This window comes from Centrocercus urophasianus, unplaced genomic scaffold (genome assembly GCF_019232065.1).
Source record: "Centrocercus urophasianus isolate 14NV4802_14NV808 unplaced genomic scaffold, USGS_Curo_1.0 seq_2, whole genome shotgun sequence".
NCBI classification, from domain to species: domain Eukaryota; kingdom Metazoa; phylum Chordata; class Aves; order Galliformes; family Phasianidae; genus Centrocercus; species Centrocercus urophasianus.
The window spans coordinates 16,275,525-16,299,151 of NW_024884755.1; the positions used below are offsets into that span (position 1 = coordinate 16,275,525).

Genomic DNA, 23,627 nt, shown 5'->3' on the forward strand with positions numbered 1-23,627 from the left:
CGCGCTTGGCGCATGACGTGGCGCTGGCATTTGTGCAGCCTGAATCAACGCCGAGCGACGGAGCAGCCCCTGCAGCCCCAGAGGATGAGCCTGGGGAGGAGGGGAGCAGCGAGACCAAAGCCAGCCCTCATCTCCAGTCACAGAAGTCTTCCAGAGAAAGATGAATTCCCAGCTTAAGCCTTCCATTGATTTGTAAAGGAATACTTCTCGGGGTGCCTCAAGTTAAAATTGTTTAACGTGTTTTACAGCCTCTCCAAACTCTTTTTATGGTCTTGGAGCCTGTCCACATTTGCAGAAAAAACGCAGCGTTTCAGCTTCGGTTTGCCTGCTATTTCAGCACACTGCTCTCAAGCTCCCCAGGAGATGAGCGCAGTCCCTGGGCTGGACACTTCCACAGCTGCTGTTTGCAGCTCCGGTGGCTGGGGACCCATCTCTGCTCTTGCTGATGGCATCAGGGCACAGGGAAGGCCCCAGGAGGTGATGGTTATCACACACCACAGCAGGGGAGGGTCAGGTTGGGTACTGGAAACATTTCTTCTTGGAAAGAGCAGCGATGCAGGGAGTGGTGGGGTCACCATCGCTGGGTGTCCCAGAACCATGAAGATGTGGCACTGAGGGATGTGGGGATGGGCACAGTGAGGAACACAGAGAGCACAGCCCGGCCTCAGGAACATGGAACATGTGTGCAGAACACGGCACAGCCCAACCACAGGCAGTTCTCCCAGTGTTGCTTAAATCAAAGAAGGTCTGCAGGAAGACAGGCATGAGAAAGGAGCACACCACTGCCATTAAGAGAAAAGCCCCAAGAGGCCTCCGTCCACTCTTTGATTCCTCTTATTTCCCCCATAGAAAACCCCCAGGGGCGTGGATGCTCTCATACCACCAAGGAGGAAGCTGAAATCCAGCCTGGGGATTTATTATGCTTTTTAAGAGGCATTTTTAAGAGGCAAATGTGAAGAGCAGATCCACAGCACGAGGAATGCAGAGGATACAAACCAGGCAGCAAGAGGCTGCACTGAGCACAGCCCCAGGGACTCACGCAGCTCCCAGCCGAGGCTGAGCAGCAGCTGCTGCTGGGTTCAGGGGCTGCACTGCACCATGGCCAGGTGGATGTGGGGCCAGGCTGCAGGCTCAGGGCTTCTCGTACAGCTCAGGCACTGCAGGCTGAGTGCAAGCAGCTCTGGGCCATGGCCCTGGCCAGCTGCTGTGGGCTTTCCTGAGGCTGCTTGCTGCCTGTGGGTGTCAGCGTGTGGCCCCAAGACCCCAGGATGCTGTGTGCAGCAATGAGCCACGGGCTGAGCACAGTCAGTCAGCTTTGTTTTAGTTTTAACAGCTACATCTCACTTCCTTGGAGAACTGTAAAAGCTGAAGTGCTCTCTACACGAAACCCTGAGAGCAAGAAATCATAACACATAGCAAGGATCTTGAATAACTTGTCACTGCCGTGCCCTATAAACAAATGGATGGGAGAAAGTCAGGAAAATCAAGGAAAATAAGAGGTGATGAAGAAGAGGAGCAGCAGCACCCGAGCCAGAGAGCTCCAAGGGTTACTCACAACAGAGCACAGCCACCCCACGGAGATGCAACGTTCTGCAATGCAGTCGTGCCCCAAAGCAGCAGGACACGATGCAAGCAGGGCAGGGAGCAGAGGGCCGCAGGAGCACAGCTGTGAGCTCCGTGCTGCTCAGCACCACCTTTCAATGCAACTGCAGCATGAATGGGGCTTCACCCTGACCTACATTTCTCCCAGCGCCGCAGCCTCCATCGCGGGAAGCAGGCACACAGAGCGCGAGGGTTTTAAGTGCCAGCTCAGAGCCAGCACTGAGCGGACGACACGATGAAGAACAGAAGAGGCTTTCTGATATATAGAAAGTCTGGAGCACAGCTAGTGCTGATAGGATTCCTTCAAAAAATTCCAGAATCTTCTGTGGGAAGGAAAGACTGTATGAATGAGTTCAATGAAAAGATGAAAAACCAACAGTCTGCAGTGGGGAGGGGACGGTAGTGAACCCAGCAGGGAGCCAGCAGGCACTCAGGCTCTGCACAGACATTCAGTACCAACAGCAGGATCGCAGCCAGCTTCTGTCCACCCAGGTCTCAGCCACAGGAGGGGCAGGGACCCACACAGCCCCCAGGGAAGCTCCTGGGTGCTGCCCCAAAGGCAGCTGTCACACTTGTTTGGCCTTCCTCCCCTCTTCCCTCCCCGAAGGCCTTCAGCAACACTGAAAAATACTTAGAGAATCCAACCGATAAGACACACACAGCCAAATCAATCCCATTTCTAAGCAACACAGAACTCACTTGCAGGTAAGCGATCCAAACACACCAACAGATGGGGGCAGCTCCCGGGGCAGGGAGGGGAGATCCCAGAGCTCGGGGAGATCCAGGTGGCTTCAGAGCACACCGCTCCTCTTCACCCAGAGGGAAACTGAAGTCACCAACTGATGTGAGGTCCCACTTGCTGACTGGCATACAGGAGAACACTCTGCTCTGCAGCTGGGAAAGCCCCCCCAATGCCAGCAGCAGGCACGGCCCTGAGCTCCCCATCCCATCCCATGGAAAGCAGCAGGGCACAGCGGACTGCAGGCAGGGCACAGCACAGCTCCGGCACCACCACAGCTGCAGAAAGGACACAGCATGATGCACCAAACATCAGCACGGGGCAAGAAGGAAACCGTTACCCCAAGAGCACGTCTGAAAGAATCTTCACACGCACTGCAAAACCCAAAGCAGATTAAGTGCTTAGAAGGAAGGTAGCCTATTTTCCTCCTTTCTCTCAACACAACAGAAAACGCTCCTTTAAAATGACTACTCTCAGTTTTAGCACTGACGATAGCTAGGTCAGAAGCCAGCCTTGGAAAGTTTTACTCAGCAGCAGCTTTAGAAACCATAAATTATCTTTAGCCCAAGTTTACAAGCTCCCCTCCTCGACAGAGCGCGGCTGCCAGCGCTGTTCCTCAAGGCTCCTCTCAAAGCAGGGCAGCTGCTGCACCCCGGTGAGGCACGGCGCGCTGTGCTGCGTGGGGGACGCGCTGCAGGGCTGCAGGGCTGCGTTGAGGAGCAGGGAGAGCTGCAGGCGCTGCTCCCACCACCACGTGAGCACCACGCACGGCCCGGCGGAGCACGGTTACCTTCTCTATGTAAGCTGCACTTGGGAATGTTTCTACAAACCTAAAACCGAAAAAACACAAGTAATAAAAAGTGTTTTATTAGCTGAAGGGCTTCTCCCCCCCTCCCACGGGTCTATAGCACAGACTTGGCAGGAAACTTCAGCTCCTAAGAACGCACCCTCCAGAAGCAGAGCGCACAGACAGCCCCAGGCTCACCCCACGCTGCACCCTGTGCCCTCATAGCAGGCAATCAGCTCAGTAGAAAGGCGAGCAGCAGCCATCAGTGCTGCAGTGTGAAAGTCTGGGGGCCCCCTTCCGTCCCCCGTTTTTGCACAGAAGGAAGCTGGGCGCTGCTGATCTCCGCAGCACAGCGGCTGGTTCCTGGCTGCAGCAGGGCAGCCCAGGCAGGGCCTCGTGCCCAGCGAGGGGCTTCTGAGCACAGCGGTGCCAGGGACAGTGCCAGCCAAGGCAGGTGCTCCTCCAGCAGCTGTCAGCCCTCAGGTGAAGCACCCGAACTCTCCTGCCCTGCACTGAGCTGCGTTTGGCCGTCCCTGCACTGACACCTTCGTGGAGGCTCTGCTCAACTTGTGAGCTCTGGCACATCTCCTCCTTGCAGGATCTCAACCCTCACCAAGGACGATCTGTAGGCTTTATTTATCAAAGGAAAATGGCCCGGATAAAAGCTTAGAACATTCTTTTTGCCCACTGTGAGAAGTCCCTCAGCCCTCTGGCCGTGCACCATGTTTTCTTGTGTGCTTCCCTTCAGAGCTGCTCCTACGAGGGCTTTGCCTCGGGACCCATCCACACATTCAAGCCACAGATGGCAGTGAATGGAGTCATCCCTTCAAATATCTGTCAAACACAATCCTTCCCCTGCTCCCATTCTCACTGGCTTACCCCACAGTGCTAGGATGAAGTCATAAATTACACACCCTGCCACTCAATTCCCTCCGATTGTTTGGTAGAACCTCTCCACTAATAACCAGTGATCAGCCACCTCCTCGTGGCTTAAGTGGTTTCCAATCATGAAAGATTTATCCGCTGCGACTTCCAGTCAATCACAGAGACACCCAAATGGCTGCCAGGCACTCAGCTCTGACCGCAGGGCGAGCAGAGCGGCTCCGGGGCTGAGGGAAGCAGATCACTGCTGACTGCAGGCACCCCAAAGCAGAGAGGAGCTGTAACGGCCGCTCATAAAAACCACCCACATCTCGGCTGGGAAGTCAGAAGCTCAGCATGCTGAAGTCACCCAGGAGCACCACGGATGCAGGGAGGGATGGGCCGGCCGAGTGCAGGGGACAGCAGCAGCACAAAGAAGGGATGCTCTCACTGCACGGCTCACAGCTCCAGCACGAGATCTGCTAGGAGGTGCCAGCACAGCAAGCAGGCCGCGGCCCACCAGCTCCACAGCAAGAACTGGAAGAGTAAGAGCTATTTATTTTGCCACGTTCTGAAACTGAAATAAGAAAACATTCAAACACTACAGCTTATTTAGATAATACGCACCGGAAGACATCTTTTACTGCTGGCAGCTTGAAAGAAAAGAACATAATTACAATTCCAAGCATGAAATGAGCTCTCTTCCACACATGCCTGAACCAAGCCTAACTGTTCCACCAGCTGTAGTGAATCAAAGCAGGCGGAATTCAACAGGAAGGACCCAGCAGCAGCACTGGATGCCTTTAACGCAGCAGTCGCACAGCACCTGGGCCCAGAGCTGCAGCTGACGTGGGCATGGGGAGTCTGACCTCCCTGCACACAGATCTACAGCTCCAGCCTGTCTGAGAAACAGCTCCACACCTTCCACAACCTCCACCTCCTGCTGCTGTGCCCTCACTACCAAAGGGGGCACCCACTCAGCTGGCAGTCTCACCCTCCCGAGCCATTCCTCATCTGCTTTCCCCCCAGGATGCAGAGCCTCAGAGCACACAGACAGAACGCAGCCCCCCCAAAGCTGCTCCCAGCAGCCCTGCTGTGGGACCCCAGCAAACACAGGGACACCACCAGCACCCCGACATCACCTGCACGGCCACTGCTGCTCCGCAGTAAGAACAAAAACCATTGCAAACCAAGTTAGCATTCCCAGCCTTGATGCAACTCTAAGCAGGCTCCCGTGTCTGCACAGAGGTTCCTACACGAGCCAATTCCTTTCACAGCCTGGCACAGAGTCACAGAGCACTGGGACATGGGGGTGAGCAGGGGACAGCAGTCCCAGCTCTGAGATGGGAGCCCAGCCACGGGGTTCCCGAATTCACGCTGCTATCTCCCATGCAGCCACAGCAATCATGCTGTCAGCACAAGGGCCGTAACGCTGCCGTTAGAGAAGTGATCCTAAGATGCCCAGAAGGAAGATCAAAGCTGACTCTCCCGGCCAAAAGCAGCCGACATTTCCCTTTTCAGGCTGGGCGCACGCACAGCAGCACGCCCGTTTCTGGAAGCAAAGCAGAAGTGCCAGCACACCGCAGCCCTGCGCGGGGCAGGCAGCGAGCGCAGCACGTCCCACAGCCGTGTGCTGCCTGCTGGGCTCCTGCCCAGGGTCCCACACAGCCCAGCCCCCAAACAGCCTGAGCTCAGCCCGGCCCTGGGCTCCGGCTGCCAGCCCTCCGCTCGGCACGCGGGGCAGCTGCTGGCACACAGCTCGGGTTCACCTTCCTGGCATCTCTCCTGAATTCGGATGCGCTGCATGCATGTCAGACTGCAACCCCTGCAGCCTGAGAGCACCGAGTTTCATAAGCTCAAAAATAGCAAAGACTACAATGACCTAAAAATAAGGAAAACCAACAAAAACAGGGCTCAGGAACATTCTATACCAAACGTTAGTGCGTGCTCACAAATATAGACAGATCTACACGTACGTATATGTGACTGGACTCATTCTGCTTTAAATCATCTCTGCTGCACATGGATCTTTCCTCCCCCATTTTTCAACCCCGAAAGAATTACCGTTTCTTTCCAGACGAGGACTGCTGCCAACATTCTGCAGGGCTGAAGGCCAAACCACACATAGCTCAACAACAGCACGGTTTAACAAAAAGTAAAACTATCACTTTTTTGTCATTTTTTTTTTTTATTATTATTAATTGTACCTTGAGAAAGCATGGCTGAGTAGGAGGGGTAAAAAGTCAAGAGTCATCAATGAGTTCCAGAGTAATGAGGTTTATTCGTGCTGCTGAACATCCATTCTACCAAGTCTATCTATCGGATGCATCTCCATCCTTTGGTGCCTGAGCTTCAGGCAGCCCTACAGAGGAGCATCCCCTGCTCTGCAGCTCCATTACCTCCTGACTCAGAGCCACTCCAGCACGTGTTTACAGGCACCAGTTTCATAACCAGGCCAGCACAAGCTGGTGAGGCTCCAATTCCTGTTTGCCCAGCAGAAAGCAGGCAGACCGGCCTCCTTTCCCAGCGATCTCTGAGACTGCAAGAAAAAAAACCAACTCTGCAAACTGCAAACATGCAGCCCTCTTTCAACACCTTTTAATTACAGCCTCCATAGGATCATGGCTTGAATAAGCACCAGGCTCCCTTCTCAGCCACACAGCACAGCTCTGCTGTCACCACCAGACATGCAAGGTCCTCAGTAAATAAAAACACATCTGTACCAAAGAGGAAAGCTACAAGGAACCACAGAGGGAGGGGGAATGGATCCCTCCGAGGTGAGCGGCAGACCCACCAGTCCACCTTCCAATGCTAAAGCCACGAACATTTTATGTGTTCACAAAAACCATATTCCTCCTTTGCCCAGTACACTCCGTCCTCCTCGCTCACATCCAAGAGTCGATCCAAAGACATTTAACACAGCTACATAAAAAACAGCGCAGTGTTTTCTCCGTTCCTCTGAGCTACCGTAACTTGAACGGGGATACAGAACCTCTTTCTGCTGGCAAAGCAAAGCTCTGCATGGGAAAGAGCAGAGATACACGGTCAGAACACAGGTTGTACGGAAGCAACAAGAAAACCCTGCACTCACAGTCTGATTGCAGTCAGGGTTACTTCTTAGCTTAGCGCCACAGAGCCCAGCACACAGGGAACGGCGGGCAGGGCCACGTGCAGGCAGGGCTGGGACACGAGGCACACAGCCGCGCAAACACGGCGCCGGGATTCCAGGCTGCTGTTATGCACGGCCCATCGCTCCAGTTATCTGCCTCCAAGATCTAATTAATCCTCTTGCTCATCACAGCCCAGGCTGACACGGGAGCGTCTCGAAGCTCGGTGCGGTTTCGCAAGTATGAGGAGTAGATGGAGCAGCGCAGGGAGGAGGGCCGGCAGCACAGAGCCGTGGAAGCACTGCTGGTCCCCGGCCCACATTCCTTCCAGAGCGCGCCAGCAGCCCCCGAGCAGACGCTGCAACGCTGCACTGCAGCACATGCTACACGTCAGCCCTGAGCGCAGATGCCCTTGAAAACGCAGCCGTCTAAAAATACGGCCGTGCAGCCGCACACCTCCACCGGCACCGCGGCACCCGGCTCTCCTACCTGCACCGCGTGGCGAGGAGCGCAGCGCCCGCCTCCGCCCAGCCCAGCCCAGCTCCGCACTCCTCTCCCAGCAGCGCTCACAGCCGGCCCCGGACGGAGCCCAGCCAGGGAGCGGCCGACACAGAGCTTTCCTTTCAGCCTGCACTAAAAGCACCATTAATGCTGGGGGAAAGCCTCAGGCCTGGCCAGCTGCTGCGCCCAGGTGCAGCTGTAGCTGCTGACAGGGGAAAAAATAAAAAAATAAAAAAAAACTCAGGATTTTTTTTTTAATGCATTTGTTTTCATTTTTACAATGAAATTCACTACCTGCTGTCGTTCCATTCTCCGACTCCCCCGAACTCTGGTGCAGCATTAACAGGCAGCAAGGCAGAGACGCGGTGCCACTCAGCGCACCAACACGCTGCTCAGCTGCCCCACCATCAGCCCCTTCTGCATGGGAAGCCTGGGTGACAAATCCCAGATGCCGACGCTCCAAAGCACAGCTCTGCAGTGAATGTTTTTCCACCAACTTAAAATAAATTCCTGTGAATATTTAATTCCTACGTTATCTCCAACCAAAACGTGCATTTCTGTTACAGTGCTTCATTTCAATTAAGAAAAAGTTGAGAGGCTTCTTGCAGGAAAACAAATACAGGATATGGGCAAGACTACAAGAATGAGGGAAAAACTACTGAAGACAAGAAGGCAATTTTCTTCTGACCAGGTGACACAGAAAGGAAGTACAGTTCTTGTGGGACTCTCACAGCAAATCCAGGTCCAACAGGGAATAACCAGAGTTCAACGCTGCCCCAACACACGGCTGTGAGCCTGCAGGGTCAGAACGACCCACAGCACAGCACTACCACCTGCCCATCCCCACCCAACCAACCAGAGCCTCCAATCCTTCAGCCTTCCCCAAGCTTTTCCTCCCAAACCATGCTGGTTTCAGCAACTGGCCAATGGTTGCAGCATCAGAGCAGCACATCCTTCCATCCATCGTTCCCCATCCAACCACCCCTCCTGTGCTCAGCATGCCCTGGAGCAAGCCTAGAGCCTCAGCTCCTGGGAAACATGGGATCAGGGCTCCTTGCTGCAGCCTGACATCAAGAAACACCACAGACTGAGTGCTCTTAAACACCCCTGAGCTTGTTCCCATAGACCTGAGCCTCCCCGTGGGACACGATGACTTGAGATTGCCCCTAAAAGCCTCTGGGACTGCAGGCCCCAAGGCTGCGGGTTGCTGCAGGAGAGGCTGCCTGTGGGGTGTTGTGAGATAGGAGCCCACATGGGCTCTGACAAAAGGCAACGCTTTGCTCCGACAGCCCGGAGCAGGCGGTGCAAAGCTGGGAAACACAAAGTGCCACAGCCCTCAGACAGAGCTGCTTTCTGGACAACACCAGAATGGGTGCACTGCAAAGTGAACTCCCGTGCTGCAGCACCTGCTCCAGTGTCCCTGCGCCACTGCTGCCCTGGGAGCCCACAGGCACCAGCAGCACCAGCCCACCCAGCATGGCCGATTCATGGAACAAGCAGAATGGAAACCCACCTTCAGTTTTCCTTATGGAAGAGAACAGCATCCATCGCTGTGGCAATTCCCTCAAATGAATGCACGCACGCCTGCCATCTTTTTGCTCTTCAGAGCCGTTAACCCAGAAAGGTGAGGTTGCACAAGAGCACTGCTGCTGGACAAGGGAGAGCCACGCACTGATTTCACCCAGAACAGCTGCTGTGCTCTGAAGTAACCTCCACTATTGGTAACTATTCGAATTCAAACCCCAAATGAATTTAGATGGGAGATTACAGAACGCAGACTTGCCACTTCAGCGCTTTGGAGATGTCTGTCCCTTACAATGAGAGCCCGTGAAAATAACGAGGGAGAGGATTTCCACCCAAATGCCTCCAAACCTCAGCAGCACCCCTGGCTGTGGAGGAGCAGATGGCAGCAATCACCAGCAGCACCACTCCTGGCCCTGGAGCTGAGCTCCTGGGGGCTGCACATAAAGGAGCTGGAGCACTGCTGCCCTCGGGGGCACAGAGCTCCAGCACAGCCCTGCTCCTGCCCCCCCCCACAATGGGATGTGATCCCTGTGCCCTACATCAGCATAGACCCAAATCTTGTGCTGGAACTTGTGCTGGGGAAGAGCAAACTGCCATACAACAGGGGTAACACACAGAGCAGCAGAGCCGTCAGAGATCCTGAGCTCCCACACTGTTTGTTAAGCTGCTAACCAACCCATGTTCAAGTCCCAGGTCTCAGCCCCATCGCTCCGTCCTTGTAAGACCCGAGTGCCATCAGGAACTTAAGCATGGCACAGAAGGAACGACACCATCTCCCCTGTTCTGAGGCACTCAGGAGCTTTCCAGAAGCACCCCTTGCTTGTATCAGCAGTCCCTCCCCAACACAGACCAGGCCCACGCACCCCCCAGTGACACCACTGAGCCCCCCAGGGACACAGAGCTCAACTAATGGTTGTGAACAGCGCAGCCACCAGGAAAACAATTATCTCCGCTGTTCTGTAAAAGAGCAAGAGATGAGGGAACGAGAACCTCCTGCATCATTATTCATTCAAAAACCCCAACAGCCTGCTCTAATCAGCAGGCCTTTGGTCTGCGAGCTCCTTACGGTAGGAACAGATTGCACACCTCTTGCTGCCAAACGCATCATCTGCACTTAATCAGAGCATGATGGATGTCTTCTGCAAACAAGCCGTTTCAGCCCCGTTCCTGTGTGATCCCACCCCGAAGCCCAGCCCTTGGAACCCCAGCTCCCCTCCCAGGGCACACACCTCAGCTCCACTGCCAGCAATGCACTGCAGGGCTCTGCAGCACGGAGCTGCTCTCCCTGGCCTAAAGGGGCTGTAAGGGAGAAGGGAACCAACTCTAGTGGGGTGTGTGGGGACAGCACAATGGGAAACAGCTGCAGACCAGAACAGGGCAGATCCAGACTGGAAAGAAGAAGCTGTTTATGGTGAGGGCATTGGCACAGGTCGCACCCTGCAGACACCAGTGTCAGTCTGGAGGGCTCTGAGCTCCTGATGAGGCTGCCATGTCCGCGCTGGTGGCAGGGAGGGGACCAGGTAGTCCTCAGAGGTCCCTTCCAACCCCAACATTGTGTGATTGTAAGAAACAAGGAACCATAGAATGGCCTGGGTTGGAAAGGACTACAGTGACCATTTAGTGTCAACCCCCTGCTGTGTGCAGGTCACCAACCAGCAGCCCAGGCTGCCCACAGCCACATCCAGCCTGGCCTTGAATGCCTGCAGGGCTGGGGCATCCACAGCCTCCTTGGGCAACCTGTGCCAGTGCCTCACCACCCTCTGCGTAAAAAACTTCCTCCTCATAACCAACCTAAACCTCCCCTGTCTCAGTTTAAAGCCATTCCCCCTTGTCCCATCACCATCCACCCTTGTAAGGAAGTGAGCTGCCGCCACACAGCACCTCCAGACCCCCCGGAGGATTGCTGCTGCACGGCTCCGAAAGCTGCAGAACTCAAAGTGTGCAGTCAGAACACAGCCCCCTCATGAAAACAGAGTTATTCAAAACCAGGCAGAGTGGAAAAAAATACCTATTTTCCATTCTTTCAGGTTATTACTGCAATGGCTTTGTCTGGTTCAAAACAGAAGACAAGAGGAAGGAAGAGCAGTTTATATTTGGTTGCGGGCTGCTCTCGCTGGGAGCTTCCTTCTGTGCTCTGCTGAGCACACAGCCCAGCAGCGCCCACAACAACTCACTGTGCTCAGAGGTTTCTGCTCAGCTCCAATCATTCCTTAAAGCTGCTCCATTGTGCACTCGTGCCAGGTGAGCTCGTTAGCAGCAGGAATGTTACAGGGGGGATTAATGGCAGTGCTGACACGCACAGAAGGAGCCTCCCAAGCCGCACTGCTAAAAGGGAGGCTCAGATCGAGGGCACGTAGGTGGCATCTGCCAGAAACGGCACGTGAATAACAGCTGCAATTTAACAAATACTGATAAAATAGAATGAAGCGTAAAAGCAGCAATTTGAGCACACGGAACGCTGGTGCTGAGATCACACCTGGAAATCCAGCCCTTCCATTGGGGCAGGGGAAGCGTTTTAAAGCCCTCTCCTGCAGATTTCAGCAGCGTTTTGCACCCAGATGCTGGCGTGCCCTGAGCTACGAGCAAGCTGTGCTGACAGCAAAGCCCCCAGCTTACAGCACAGCTCCGGCTTTAAACGCCCAGTTTAGATGCAGTGTTTTAATCTGAGCACCATCCGCGGCAGCGCCCCAGGGCTCCGCAGGGCACTGCTCTGAGAGGGGATCCAACCCAGCTCAACGAGCACTGGACAAACCAGAGTCGTTCATCATCAAGTCGAATGTTTTTTTTCATACACGTTGTTAAACACTTAAATCACATCCCATCCAAACAATGCCACCCTTATTGTAGCATCTGACTACCAGAGCACAAACGCGTATCGCGACTGCTTTTCCAGCACCACCTCGGCTTCACAGCTGCACCCTCCCAAGGAGCTCAGAGCAAGGCAGGGCTCCAGCTCCCACCAGCAGCACCGCTGCTGCCCTCCATCTCACACCTCCTTGCACACCATGAACTCTGCACGATGCCAGAGCCAAAGCAGCCCTGGGAGCATCACCAGCTCCGGTGGCTCTGCAGCAGCGCTGCCCTCAGGGAGCTGCTGGAGCCCCAGCCTTGCACTCACCCACTGCAGTGCACACTGCTCCTTGCTGTGACATGGAACACAACACGGGAGCTCTGCAGCTTCACACCAAATGCTGTCACATGAGGAGACCCCCACATGGCTTCCCGGGGCCACGGGGCTGCACGGAGCCAGCACCCCAGCTGCCTTCTCGCAGCCTGTTTTCTTCAGCTTCCAGCAATAACAAAACGATTGCTTTTAGAGAACTGAAGGTAGCAGGGTTTTAGCAATGTGTGCGTGTTGCAATAAGGAGCCATCCACCAAAATGGAGAAATCTCAGGCTTTCATAACTTCCTGCAGCAGGAGGGCCCTCCCCAGCACAGCGTGCTGCACGTGCTGCCCAGCAGGTCCTGGCTGAGCACGGTGCCATGAGTGCCCACACATCCCCTGAGCTGCCCTGCTGCACAGCCCCACGAGCACCACAGCACCCAGCACATAGCTGCCTGCCCAGCTCCCAGAACAGCCAGGGTTTGAAGGGACCTCAAGGATCACAGATCTCCAACCCCCTGCCGCACGCAGGGCCACCAACCTTCCCATTTAACACCAGACCAGGCTGCCCAGGGCCCCATCCAGTCTGCCCTTGAACACCTCCACGGATGGGGCATCCACAGCCTCTCTGGGCAGCACGAAAGCAGGGCAGCAGCACAGGATCCTGCTGCAGGAACCAAACCCTTCTGGAGGGGACCCCACAGCACAGCCACTCACTGACTGCTGCACACGGTGCTGGAAGTGGGGGAAAAAAAATCACAGCACGACATCGGAGCAAATATTTGGTGCCCCCGCACACTGTGTCACAGATCTAACATGAGGGCAACCCCTCCTCACAGCCACAAACAGCAGTGAGGACAGCTCAGCACAGCCACAGCACACCAAACCCCCTTGGGAGGAGGCAGGAGGCTGCACCCCCCTGGCACACGGTAACACAGGGATCCAATTGTGCACGAGGAGCTGAAAGGCAACAAGGCCTGAAAAGGAACAAGGCTCTGCTCCTGGGAAAGCATTCCTGACCCCATCCCCAGCCATCACAACGCCAGACCCAGCAGCACACAGCTGTGTGAACCACAGACACAAAGCACAGAGCAGCCAGAGGGAAGAGGGCTGAACGCACACAGCAGATGACAGGCAGCCACCGTAGAGGTAGCACATAAGTTTGAGCTCTCAGAAACAGCCCTGAAAGCCACGGGCAGCAAGGAGAACCGAAGGATGGATGCAGCCCATCTCAGTGCACTGCTGCCCTGCAGGAAGCAAGGCTCCAAGCTGTGCTCCCAGCACAAGTACACTTGGATATTCCATGAATTGCCAATGAAGTGAAAGTTACTGCAGTGAAAACTTATCCTGTTGTTTAAAGGAGAGCTTGTGTTAATAAAAAAAAAAAAAGCAAAACACTTAAATACAGAATGAAGAATCTTTGTACCAAACGATGAAATGCAATAGGTAGTAAACAACCTGTTCTATAATTGATGAGAGGATCCAGCTCAGTTTTTCAGGCAATTGCAGAGCACTCATTAAAGAAAGAGTTACTGCAGCTACTGCTGAAGGCCTCACACCTGATACACTTTAATTACCAAGCTGCAGCAGGGGAGAGTTACTGATGCCCAGTCTGTTTTGTTTCACTGCGCAAGGCTTCCACACCACTATTAATATTCACCAAGAGATGCTGACATAACACTCGTCTCCCTCTGAATGCCTTGGCATTAGTATGGCCAAGCTAAACACGGGATGATTCCCTCAGAACCCAGGACAAAAGCCCCTTAGGTGCTCACAAAGCCATCTGATGCTGACCTGCAGCTCTCCCTCCCTGCACACCGCCTGCAGCATCCTGACCACAGCATCAGCCCACGGAACTCCAACCAGGGCCCCGAGCACCCAGACCCCCAGCAGGAGCAGCCCACCCCACTGTGCTTTGGGGCAGCACCAGTCCTCTCCTCTCCTCTCCAAATGCTTCATCAAAAGCCTCAATTTTTCACTCAATTCCACTCTAGGATAATCTATTATTTCTACATCTGCTAACATTACCAAAAGTTGAGTCCTAGCACTGAAAACAAACCATAGCCTCAGCATATCTGGAGGTTTCTCTGCCCAAAACAAAACAGGTGCCATCTGTTCCAATTATACTAATCACAAGGAGACATAACATTGTTAAATTAGCACTTTTTCACAGCTTTTTTTTTTCTTTCTTGAAAGCAAAGCAAGCAGCCCATGGTGTCCTGCAGGCAGCACCGCACAGCGCCGGAAGAAGTGACACGAGAACGAGGCCTTAGAGCACTTCTCTGGATAATCCCTGTTAGCAGTTCCTTTAAGTCCATGGGAGCTGCAACACTTGGCTTTGAATTATACAAAACAAAGCAAGAATTTGCAGCACAGACAGAAGCACTTGTTAGGTAACAACCGGAAACACTTGGATAGAAGCAAGGTCAATATTTACCGATTCCATAGCTGAAAGCTGTCGCTAGCAGGACATGGATTACAATCCAACTGGGGCGGGTCCCAAAATCGCTGTGTGATCTGAAAGACACAGGGATCATTCCGTTAGAAATGCAGTTGTGTTCAGAACGAGCAGACTGTAGTGAAGGATCTGAGCGCTGCTGAACACCAACCCGTCCCCAGCACCCAGAGTACAGCCTGCTCACAGATGGGAATGGCAGGAAGGAAGGGCAGGCGTGAGCTGCTGACCATCACTGGGCTCCCATCACTGCCTCACTCAAATCTCAGCGTTCAACACAAACCAGCCCTGCTGCAGGCTGCCCCAGGCACACACACCTACAGCTGGGCCAGGAAGGAATGAGGCAGAACTTAATAAACTCAATAAACTCAGCCAGGTCCCGTATGGCACTCCAGCTGCGCAGAACCCAATGTTTCCATTCAGAGCAAAACTGCCCTTTCAAAAGCCTAAATTACAATCACTAATTAACCTACCCAATGATGAGAATCACCCCAAGACCAGCAGCACAGCACCTGTCCCCACTCTGTGCCACGCAGCAGTGCCAATGCAGCTCCCAAACCATCACCCAACACAAGGCAGCTCACAGCCAGGCCTCCCTTTGCCACACAAATACCAAATAAAGTGCTCGGGGAGACCTGCTTGTGGCTCAAAACGAGCTCAGAGCCTTTCAAGACTTGCGATGCTGTTTCACATCAGCACAAAGTAATTTGCAAACTGGGTGAGCAGGCAGTTCGGGCAGGGAAGGAGCACTCTGTGTCCAGCACCTCCCCGCCGACGGGGAACCTCAGCCACACGCTGCACCTCGCTGACAGAGCACAGAGCAACGTCTGGTGGCAGCCCTTGAAAAATATACATCAGGAATCAAGTAACGCAAACTTCTTGCTTAAGAGGATGTCTTGCATCTTCACAGAAGAGAACCCAGCACTAGCAGATAAGAGCTTTATGAGCATAAGCAGCAAGACGTGCCCAGCGCAGCAGCACGGCCACAGGCAGACTGAAATCACTGTGCTCCATCTCACCCTGACCAGCAAAGCAAAGGGGCTCTCCTGCAGTCCCTGCTTTACACGGAGTACAAAAGCAGCACAATGCTGGCTCTCCCTCCCAACAAACAGGAGCCACAACCTCCCCACAAGAGTTTGCTCTTCCCTATGGGAGCTCCTTTGAAGCCAGAAGAGCTGGATTCTGATTTAAAAGCAGAGCCACGTTCATTCAGGTTCCACAGCAACCCAAAGCTGGGGTGTAACACCGTGTCAGCGCTAGGCTCAAATCCTGCCTCGTGCCAACTTCTGAATGAAGAGATCTCAGGAGAGCAGGACAGCCCTTCTCCCCAGCATTCATCTGCTTCCCTCGACATAATTTAAGGAAAAGACAGAATTTCAATGAGGGATCTCTCTGAGGGCTCCACCGAGAAGATCTGCCGGGAATACACGGATACAGCAGCTGTGCAGCAAGATAAGCTTCACTACTGCAGCCAGGGAGCTCAAGGGGTGCACATGGAATGAGCAAGGGCAGGGAGAAGCCTCTGAATATCCCCTGTGAGCTCTGTAGGTGAGCAGAGAGCAGCCTGGCCATAATGGCACAAAGTGCCCTACAACTGAGGGACAAAGGCCTGCTTGGGAATCACAGTGCTCTCTACTCAAGGTGCTGAGACACAGGAACCCACCATCAGGTGGCTGCCAAACCCCCACTGTGTACCCATGCATTCACTTGGGACGCTTGGGGTCACCTCTGAGCACCTGGAGCAAACAGAGAACAGTGAAGTGCTGCAGGCAGCAACCTGCTTCCAAGACACAGGCAGGAACTCAAAACCAAGGCCATGCCCTAACCTAGAGGCTCACACCGTACCAGCAGCCAGCGCTGGGCACACCAGGGGATGCACAGTGACTTGGCTTTGTCCTCAAAAACAGAGCTCAGGATGCTCCCATGGGGCCTGCAGGGCCTAAAGCTCAACCTATCCCACCAAAAAAGGAGCAGGCGGAATGGAAAGACGCAGTTCCTGAGCGACAGCCTGCAGAACCAAGCTTCCTTGAGGCATTTTAAGGCCCCATCTGCAGCACTGCGCCCAGGCCTGGGGCCCCCAGCACAGGAAGGATGTGGAGCTCCTGGAGCGGGTCCAGAGGAGGGCACTGAGATGAGCAGAGGGCTGGAGCAGCTCTGCTGTGAGGAAAGGTTGAGGGAACTGGGCTTGTTTAGCTTGGAGAAGAGAAGACTGCAGGGAGACCTCATTGTGGCCTTCCAGTACTTGAAGGGAGCAGATGAACAAGAGGGGGAACGGCTGCTTGTGAGGGTGGATGGTGATGGGACAAGGGGGAATGGTTTTAAACTGAGACAGGGGAGGTTTAGGTTGGATATTAGGAGGAAGGTTTTCAGCCAGAGGGTGGTGAGGCACTGGCACAGGTTGCCCAAGGAGGCTGTGGATGCCCCATCCCTGCAGGCATTCAAGGCCAGGCTGGATGTGGCTCTGGGCAGCCTGGGCTGCTGGTTGGTGACCTGCACACAGCAGGGGGTTGGAACTCAATGATCTTTGAGGTCCTTTTCAACTAAGGCTCTCCTATGACTCTCATGGCCCACAAGAAGCAGCAAGCTGATACCAGCCTAAACTCATGAAGCAGAATGCTGCTTAGAGACCTGTGCTGAAAGCTGGGAGTCCAGGAGCTGTGCTGCGAGCAGAGCGCTCTGCTGCCTGCCATGCAGCAACTGCCGCCAGCACCGTGCTTATAAGGAGAACGTGAGAAGACGTCTGGGTATGGTACATTTCTGTGCTTCCTTTTATAGAAATAAGTCTTGGGAGGTTCGAATTCTGTAATTCATTTCAGTAGGTCAAAGCACGGTACAGAAGTGTTTCATTTTGGATTTAAATTGCATTGAACCAAAAACTAATGGCCAGCAGAAACGGACCCAACTGCTCACCGCTTGTAACCCCGGTGCACGCAACGGGAGCTGAGCAGAGCTGCAGGGTTACAGCACATTTCAGCTCTGTCACACAGGACACCAGTAAGTGGGATCAGGCTCCTGCAGCTCCTATGGCCCAAGCATCCCAGGACTGCTGACCGCACAGCCGCTGCTCACTGCTCCCCCCTGCAAGGACCCACGGAAGCAGCCCCAAAGGCACCTGGCAGGGCCAGAAACGGAGATGCCAGAACAGGCCCAGCCCTCAGCACCACCTGAAAGCTGAAGTCATTTCAGTAGCTCCTTTTTTTTCTTGGAGTGATGTGGCAGAAGAGCGATGCAAGCCCAAACAGTTTCCACTGAACCAGGTTTTTCTATTCTGTGCACACAATTAAGAGCTCTGGAAACACACGAGCATGTTCTCATCTCTCCTCCTTCACCCTCACCGCCCTTCTGTGGCTTCTCTGATGAGTGGAAAGAATTAACTCCAAACAGTTTCTGCAGTTTCCTGAGCCAACCCTGGGCTGCAGCTCAAGGCTCCGGCTTGCCCTTCTGCACCAGCAAGCAGAGACAAGACTCGTCCTGCCAGGCTGAGGAGACGCTGCTGCCCCAGCTGGGATTTAGTCATAAAGGAACACCATTTGCTACAGAAGACATTAAAACACGTAAAGATCACCCATTTCTATCAGCAAACTCATGAACAAATCTTGCCTTCACCCCGCAGCGGTGCTGCCTCTCACCAAGGGCTGCTGCACTCACGGATGGCAGCAGGAGGGCTCAGCACATGGAGCAGGGCTGTATGGGCACCCTGGCAGCACAGCGAGCTGCAGCACCTCACCTGCCAGCCCCAGGGCTTCCCAACAGCCCTCCTGACCTCAGCAGGTTTTCATTTGTGGAGTCCCAACATGAAAAACCATTACCTCATACTGCTAGGTCTGTGCAATTTGGTTGAATCTCTCCCAGAATGGTGCATCATTGGGTTCACTCCTTCACAAACTGAGCTGAATGTGCTGTGGGGGGATACGTGCAGAGCTGCTGCCTTGCTTTGGAAGGAGCCCTCGCTTACCACAGCACACAGAGGAATATTTATTTCAAACAGAGGAGAAAGCCTTACTGGAGGGAAAAAGAAAAGCAACGGAGACTCACAACATCCCATCTACCTTCACATCACCCAAACCGCTCAGCTACCCAGCCCCAATCCAGTGCCAGCACTCAGAGCCACCCAGCTGCTTACACTGCATACAGTGCATCCATCCCCAGCCCATCCGTGAGCTTTCTGAGCACAACTGCTCCATCAGTATTTCCTCTCTTACACAGAGGGGGAGAAACGATAACCTCCACATCCCAAACACTTGCTGAGCCCCTTCTGAAAGGTACCAAGCGGCTGAAGCAATTATTCTGCACTCAGATAATTACGAGTGTGGTATATAAATAGCACTGAAAAAAAAAAAAAGCTTAAGCACAGCTGTATCCATACAGGCAGGTAAAGCAAAGGGCACAATGAGCTGAAACACAAGCCCCATAAAAGTCACCACCAGGAAGGGATTTCCAGGCCAGCAGAATCCGGCACAGGCTGCGCTCCAGCAGCAGGCAGGAGGCAAAGGCAGGCAGGGCTGCTCCCAGCACATCAGTGAGAGGATGGGGGAAGGCAGCACCAGCGCAGTCAACAGCACGAGCAGCAGTAATCCCAGCTGCTGACAGCTCAGAAATGGTTACAGGAAAGTTTAAAAATTAATCGAGTACCGAAAAACAAAACAGTGCATATTAGAAAGCTACAGGAATTCAGGCTTGTGGCAAAAGAACAGCAGAGGATTACCCAACTCCTGCCCACAGGTGCCTACATTGGGATTGCGACACTCAGCTGGCAAACAAGTCTGAGCACCAGCTTCAATTCGTCACAGCACCCCAGAACCTCACCAGCTGCACTGCAACAGGAATAACCCCCAGGCCAGGGGGATCTCAGCCAGCTGAGATGGAAGTGTAAATGCAGAACAACACGCCAACAGCCCTTCAAATGGGACACGCAAAGGCCAGCCCTGCAGATGGAGCAGCACTGCCCACGCGTAGGAAACCCCACACCATGCTGTAGTAGGAGGCAATGCAACACCACGCTGGCTGGAACGAAAGCAAGCTGAAAAGCCGTGGGAGCTTTGACTTGTCCTAGTTATGCTGCAAGACACTGCCCTTCAACAGCACAACGCAGACAGGTATGTGCTGTGGAATTAAACCGGTAATGCCAGGTTAGATCACAGCACTGGCACACAGCAGGCGCGCCGAGCTGCTACACAAGGCTGCCGTGGGACACACAGTGCTGGGCACACAGCGCCCTGCACGCCTCTCTGAAGTTCTCCCCAGCAGAAGCACAAGGCTTAGAAAGGCACTCAGGCAGGGAGAGCACTTTGGTATCTGCAATTTCTCTCCCACTACGCTCAATTTTAAAACACTGAGAAATGCAGAACGTTCTCAGGAATGAGAGACAGACATCTGTCACCTTTTCGAGTCCCATATTTGCAACCAAGCAGCTCAGAGGCAAGCTGGATGCAGGTTACTATTAATATCCAAACTATTTCCTTTCCCTTCTGAAAGCAATTTGTGAGAAGGATGCAGGCATTCCATTTATTGAAAAAGCACTAATTAGGCAAGGAGGGGCCGAGGAAGTCACTCTTCTGCCTCCAGAAGCACACACAGTCACTCTCCAAGGCAAGAAACAGCAGAGCCTCTCTGAGAGCACGCAGCAATGTGCTCCGAGCCAGCAGGCAGCGCCGGGGCAGAAGCATCACAGCCCAAAGCCCCGCCAGCGAGCACAGCACTGCCCTCAGAGCACACAGGGCTGAGGCACCCAGGCAGCCCCGGTGCGCAGTGCAGGCTCTTCCCACTGCCCAAACCGCAGCGCTGGGCACCAGCCGTGCTCAGAGCCCAGCAGCCACACACACAGCCCACGAGCACAGGGCACGTCCCGCCCTGTGGGAGCACGGCACCGAGCCGCACGGAGGGCAGTCAGGAAAGCACGCAGAGGACGAAAGGACAGAGGTAGGATTAAAGCAGCGCCTTGATCCCCAGCCAAACTGCTTCCCATGAGCCCGCGCAGCAGCCAGCGCCGAGTCAAAGCCCCGGCTGTGCTGCGCTCCGCTTGTAAAGTCACATTTAGATGTATACTTGCAGTGTTCTTTGCCCGGCTGCTGGCTAAAAACAATGCCTTTGTCATCAAATCTCGCTTCAGCAAGCTGACGTGACGTTTTTAATTCAGCAAGTAGGATAATTGCAGTTTGGGGTAAACAACTACAACCGCGCATCGTGAACTGCTCTAACGTTCAGCCCCAGCCCCCTGTCGCACCCGCAGCTCAGCAGTCTCCTCGTGCTGCTCCCACCACCCGAGCGGCTCGCGTCTGAGCCCTGCTGCTCTCATGCACCAACCAGGCTGGGGGAAGCAGCACAGCACAGCAGAAGCCAAACCAAACGCAGCCAGGGAGCTTCCCAACCAGAATGGAATGAAGTGAAATCGAACACGAAAGGAGAGAAAACAGACTGTGAATCTTGGATAGTCTGTTCCAGGCACAGCCTCCCCTGGAGGTGTGGGCTCCACCCCACTCCTCACAGCTCACTGCTCCTTGCTGGATCCGGGTGATCCATAAGATCTCTGCCAACCTGAGCCAACCCAAGGCACGAGTTGCTTCTCCCCTCTGAGGAGCACAGGGCACACCTGGGTCACACACCAGCACTTCCGCTGCCAGCTGCACAGCCCAGAACCCCAGCAGCCTCCCCACCAGCACAGAAAGGATCTGACACCCAGCACAGAACTCACTCACCCCCAGCCCAGGCCATGCTCAACTGCAGGACAACACCCGAATCCATCTGGGACTGCAGGAGATGCGGAGGGTTGGCTGCCTCTGGGATGAATCACAGCACACAGAGGTGGCAGTAACTGCTGCTCAGAGGTGGTGCTCCAATAGGCTTCCCCTCTTCCCTCATCCAAAGAAAAAGGGTGAAATTACAACAAAATGAACAATGCTGAACAAGGGAATGCAGAAGAGTGAAGGAGATCTGACACAGACAAAGCATTCCTGACCAGTTTTGCTCAGAAGAGACAGAAGCAGTCACAACTATGTTGGCAGCCACTCCAAGAGCGTGGCTGTTTGTGCAGGAGACTGAACAGCACCGCACCACGTGGGGAGGTCGGGCAGCCCGGGAGGCTGCTGCTCCAGCACTTCACCACCAAACGTTTTCAAACAACCCCACCCTGCTCCTGCCATTGTTGTCAGAGAGGGAATTCCAGGCAGAACAATTATTTCCACATTCTTATTGTTGGAAGCGGCACAACGGTAATCCTGCACAGCAAAGAGATGAAAGTACCTTTCCCCGATCACACACCTCTCCCTATGGAGGTGAGCACCTGGCATACAGCAACACCAGGGCTGTTGGATGCAAACACCTGAAGGTTTTTGCTGTGATCACACAGCAGTGTGACCGGATGGGTGCTCATTAAGCCCTTCATTAGGGCTGGCAGGGGGGTCCTTTGCTGGGGGAAAGGCAATTCCCTGCTCCCTGGACACACTGGGACCAAATTGATGGGGTTCCACAAGGGCAGAATCCTACAGCTGGGGAGGAACTCATCAGTACAGGCAGGGCCGAGCTGGAAGGGGATCTGCAGAGAAGAACCTGTGGGTCCCAGGGGCTGCCAGGGTGGCCAGGTGACATCTCTGCAGATACTCAAACCCAACCTGGATGCTTCCCTGTGCAACCTGCTGTAGGGAGCCTCCTCTGGGAATGAGCACTGGACAGGGGGAGATCCAGAGGTCCCTTCCAACCCCTACAGCTCTGGGATTCTGTCACTCTTTCCCATAAGGAGCGTCAGACCAAAACTGAGCACAGGAAGGGAACCTTAAAAACACTCCCAACTTCAAAGTGAAGCGGCAGAAAGTCAAACACTCCCTGTGCCACCGGAGCCATTCTGCCATTTCCATTAACAAATGAATGTTTAACAGAATAATCAGCTGAGAGTCTGTTCAATGGATCCACACAAGGTAACTTAGTCACGGCACACATCAGCTCATGCACACAACTGTGCTCATGCTGCAATTCATCCGTGCACCTGCAGAAAAAACACACGGCCAGGCTGTGCCGTGATAACAGCCAGGAGCTGGGCAGGGCTGAGCTCAGCTCAGCACCACACACACACACACACACACACACACACACACACACACACACACACACACACACACACACACACACACACACACACACACACACACACACACACCCAATCCCCACGAGTGCCCCAGATGGGCCACAAATCAGCAGCACTTCTTAACCTCGTGGTGAAGACAGGTGGGCTGGGGGAGAGGGAAAAGATACGGCCGCTCAGCTGCGCTGCCATGGGCTGCAGCCCTCCGACGGGGAGCAGGGACTGCTCACTGTGTGTAGGAATGAGAAAAACAGAACCTGATTCAGCCCTGCCTCCCTCCCAGCCCTGCCTCCTCCAGGCACTTTAAATAGGATGTCAGCACTACTTGTTTGTACGCCATTACAGAAAAATGCTGGGTTTCTTAATACTGCGTTACAGAACAAAATGTTACTCAATTCTTTCCGTAAAGTACCGAGGAAAGAGCTGTGAGACCATATGCATCCGAAGGCATCCACGTGCTGGGATAAGCTGTGGTTACGTAAGGGACAACCGGCGCCTGCCCACGGGGAAGAGGAAGGATGGGCTGCCGGGTCCTTCCCTACGCCCCGCACCCAGCGGAGCGCTGTGGGCCTGCTGATGGAGAAAGGCAGCACTCACAGCTGGGTCACGGCTTGAGGCTTCGGCCACAAGAGCACACAGACAGAAGTCCCACGTGGCTCTCCTCTCTCCTTCAGCTCGTGCCATTAAGCAGAAATGAATCATCCTCTAAATGGCGAGTTCAGCAGCAAGCAGCGCCACTGCGATCGCACACAGCTCCTGGAGGGCAAGCTGAGCAGCCGGCCCTGAGCCCCGGCCCAGCCAGCAAACACAACCCAAACCCACCTCCACCACCTTTCTATCCGCTCCCAGCCAAAATCAAGAGTTTCCGCTTGTG

General features: G+C 54.2%; 1 protein-coding gene across 1 annotated transcript in view; it reads right to left on the reverse strand.

The window, feature by feature from the left end:
• Positions 1–23,627, reverse strand: part of ANKRD11 (ankyrin repeat domain 11) — an 80,440-nt gene that overhangs the window by 47,988 nt on the left and 8,825 nt on the right. The window contains exon 2 of the mRNA XM_042821259.1: positions 14,662–14,741. The gene's annotated coding sequence lies outside the window, so the exon portion shown is untranslated. The remainder of the gene's footprint in view (positions 1–14,661; positions 14,742–23,627) is intronic.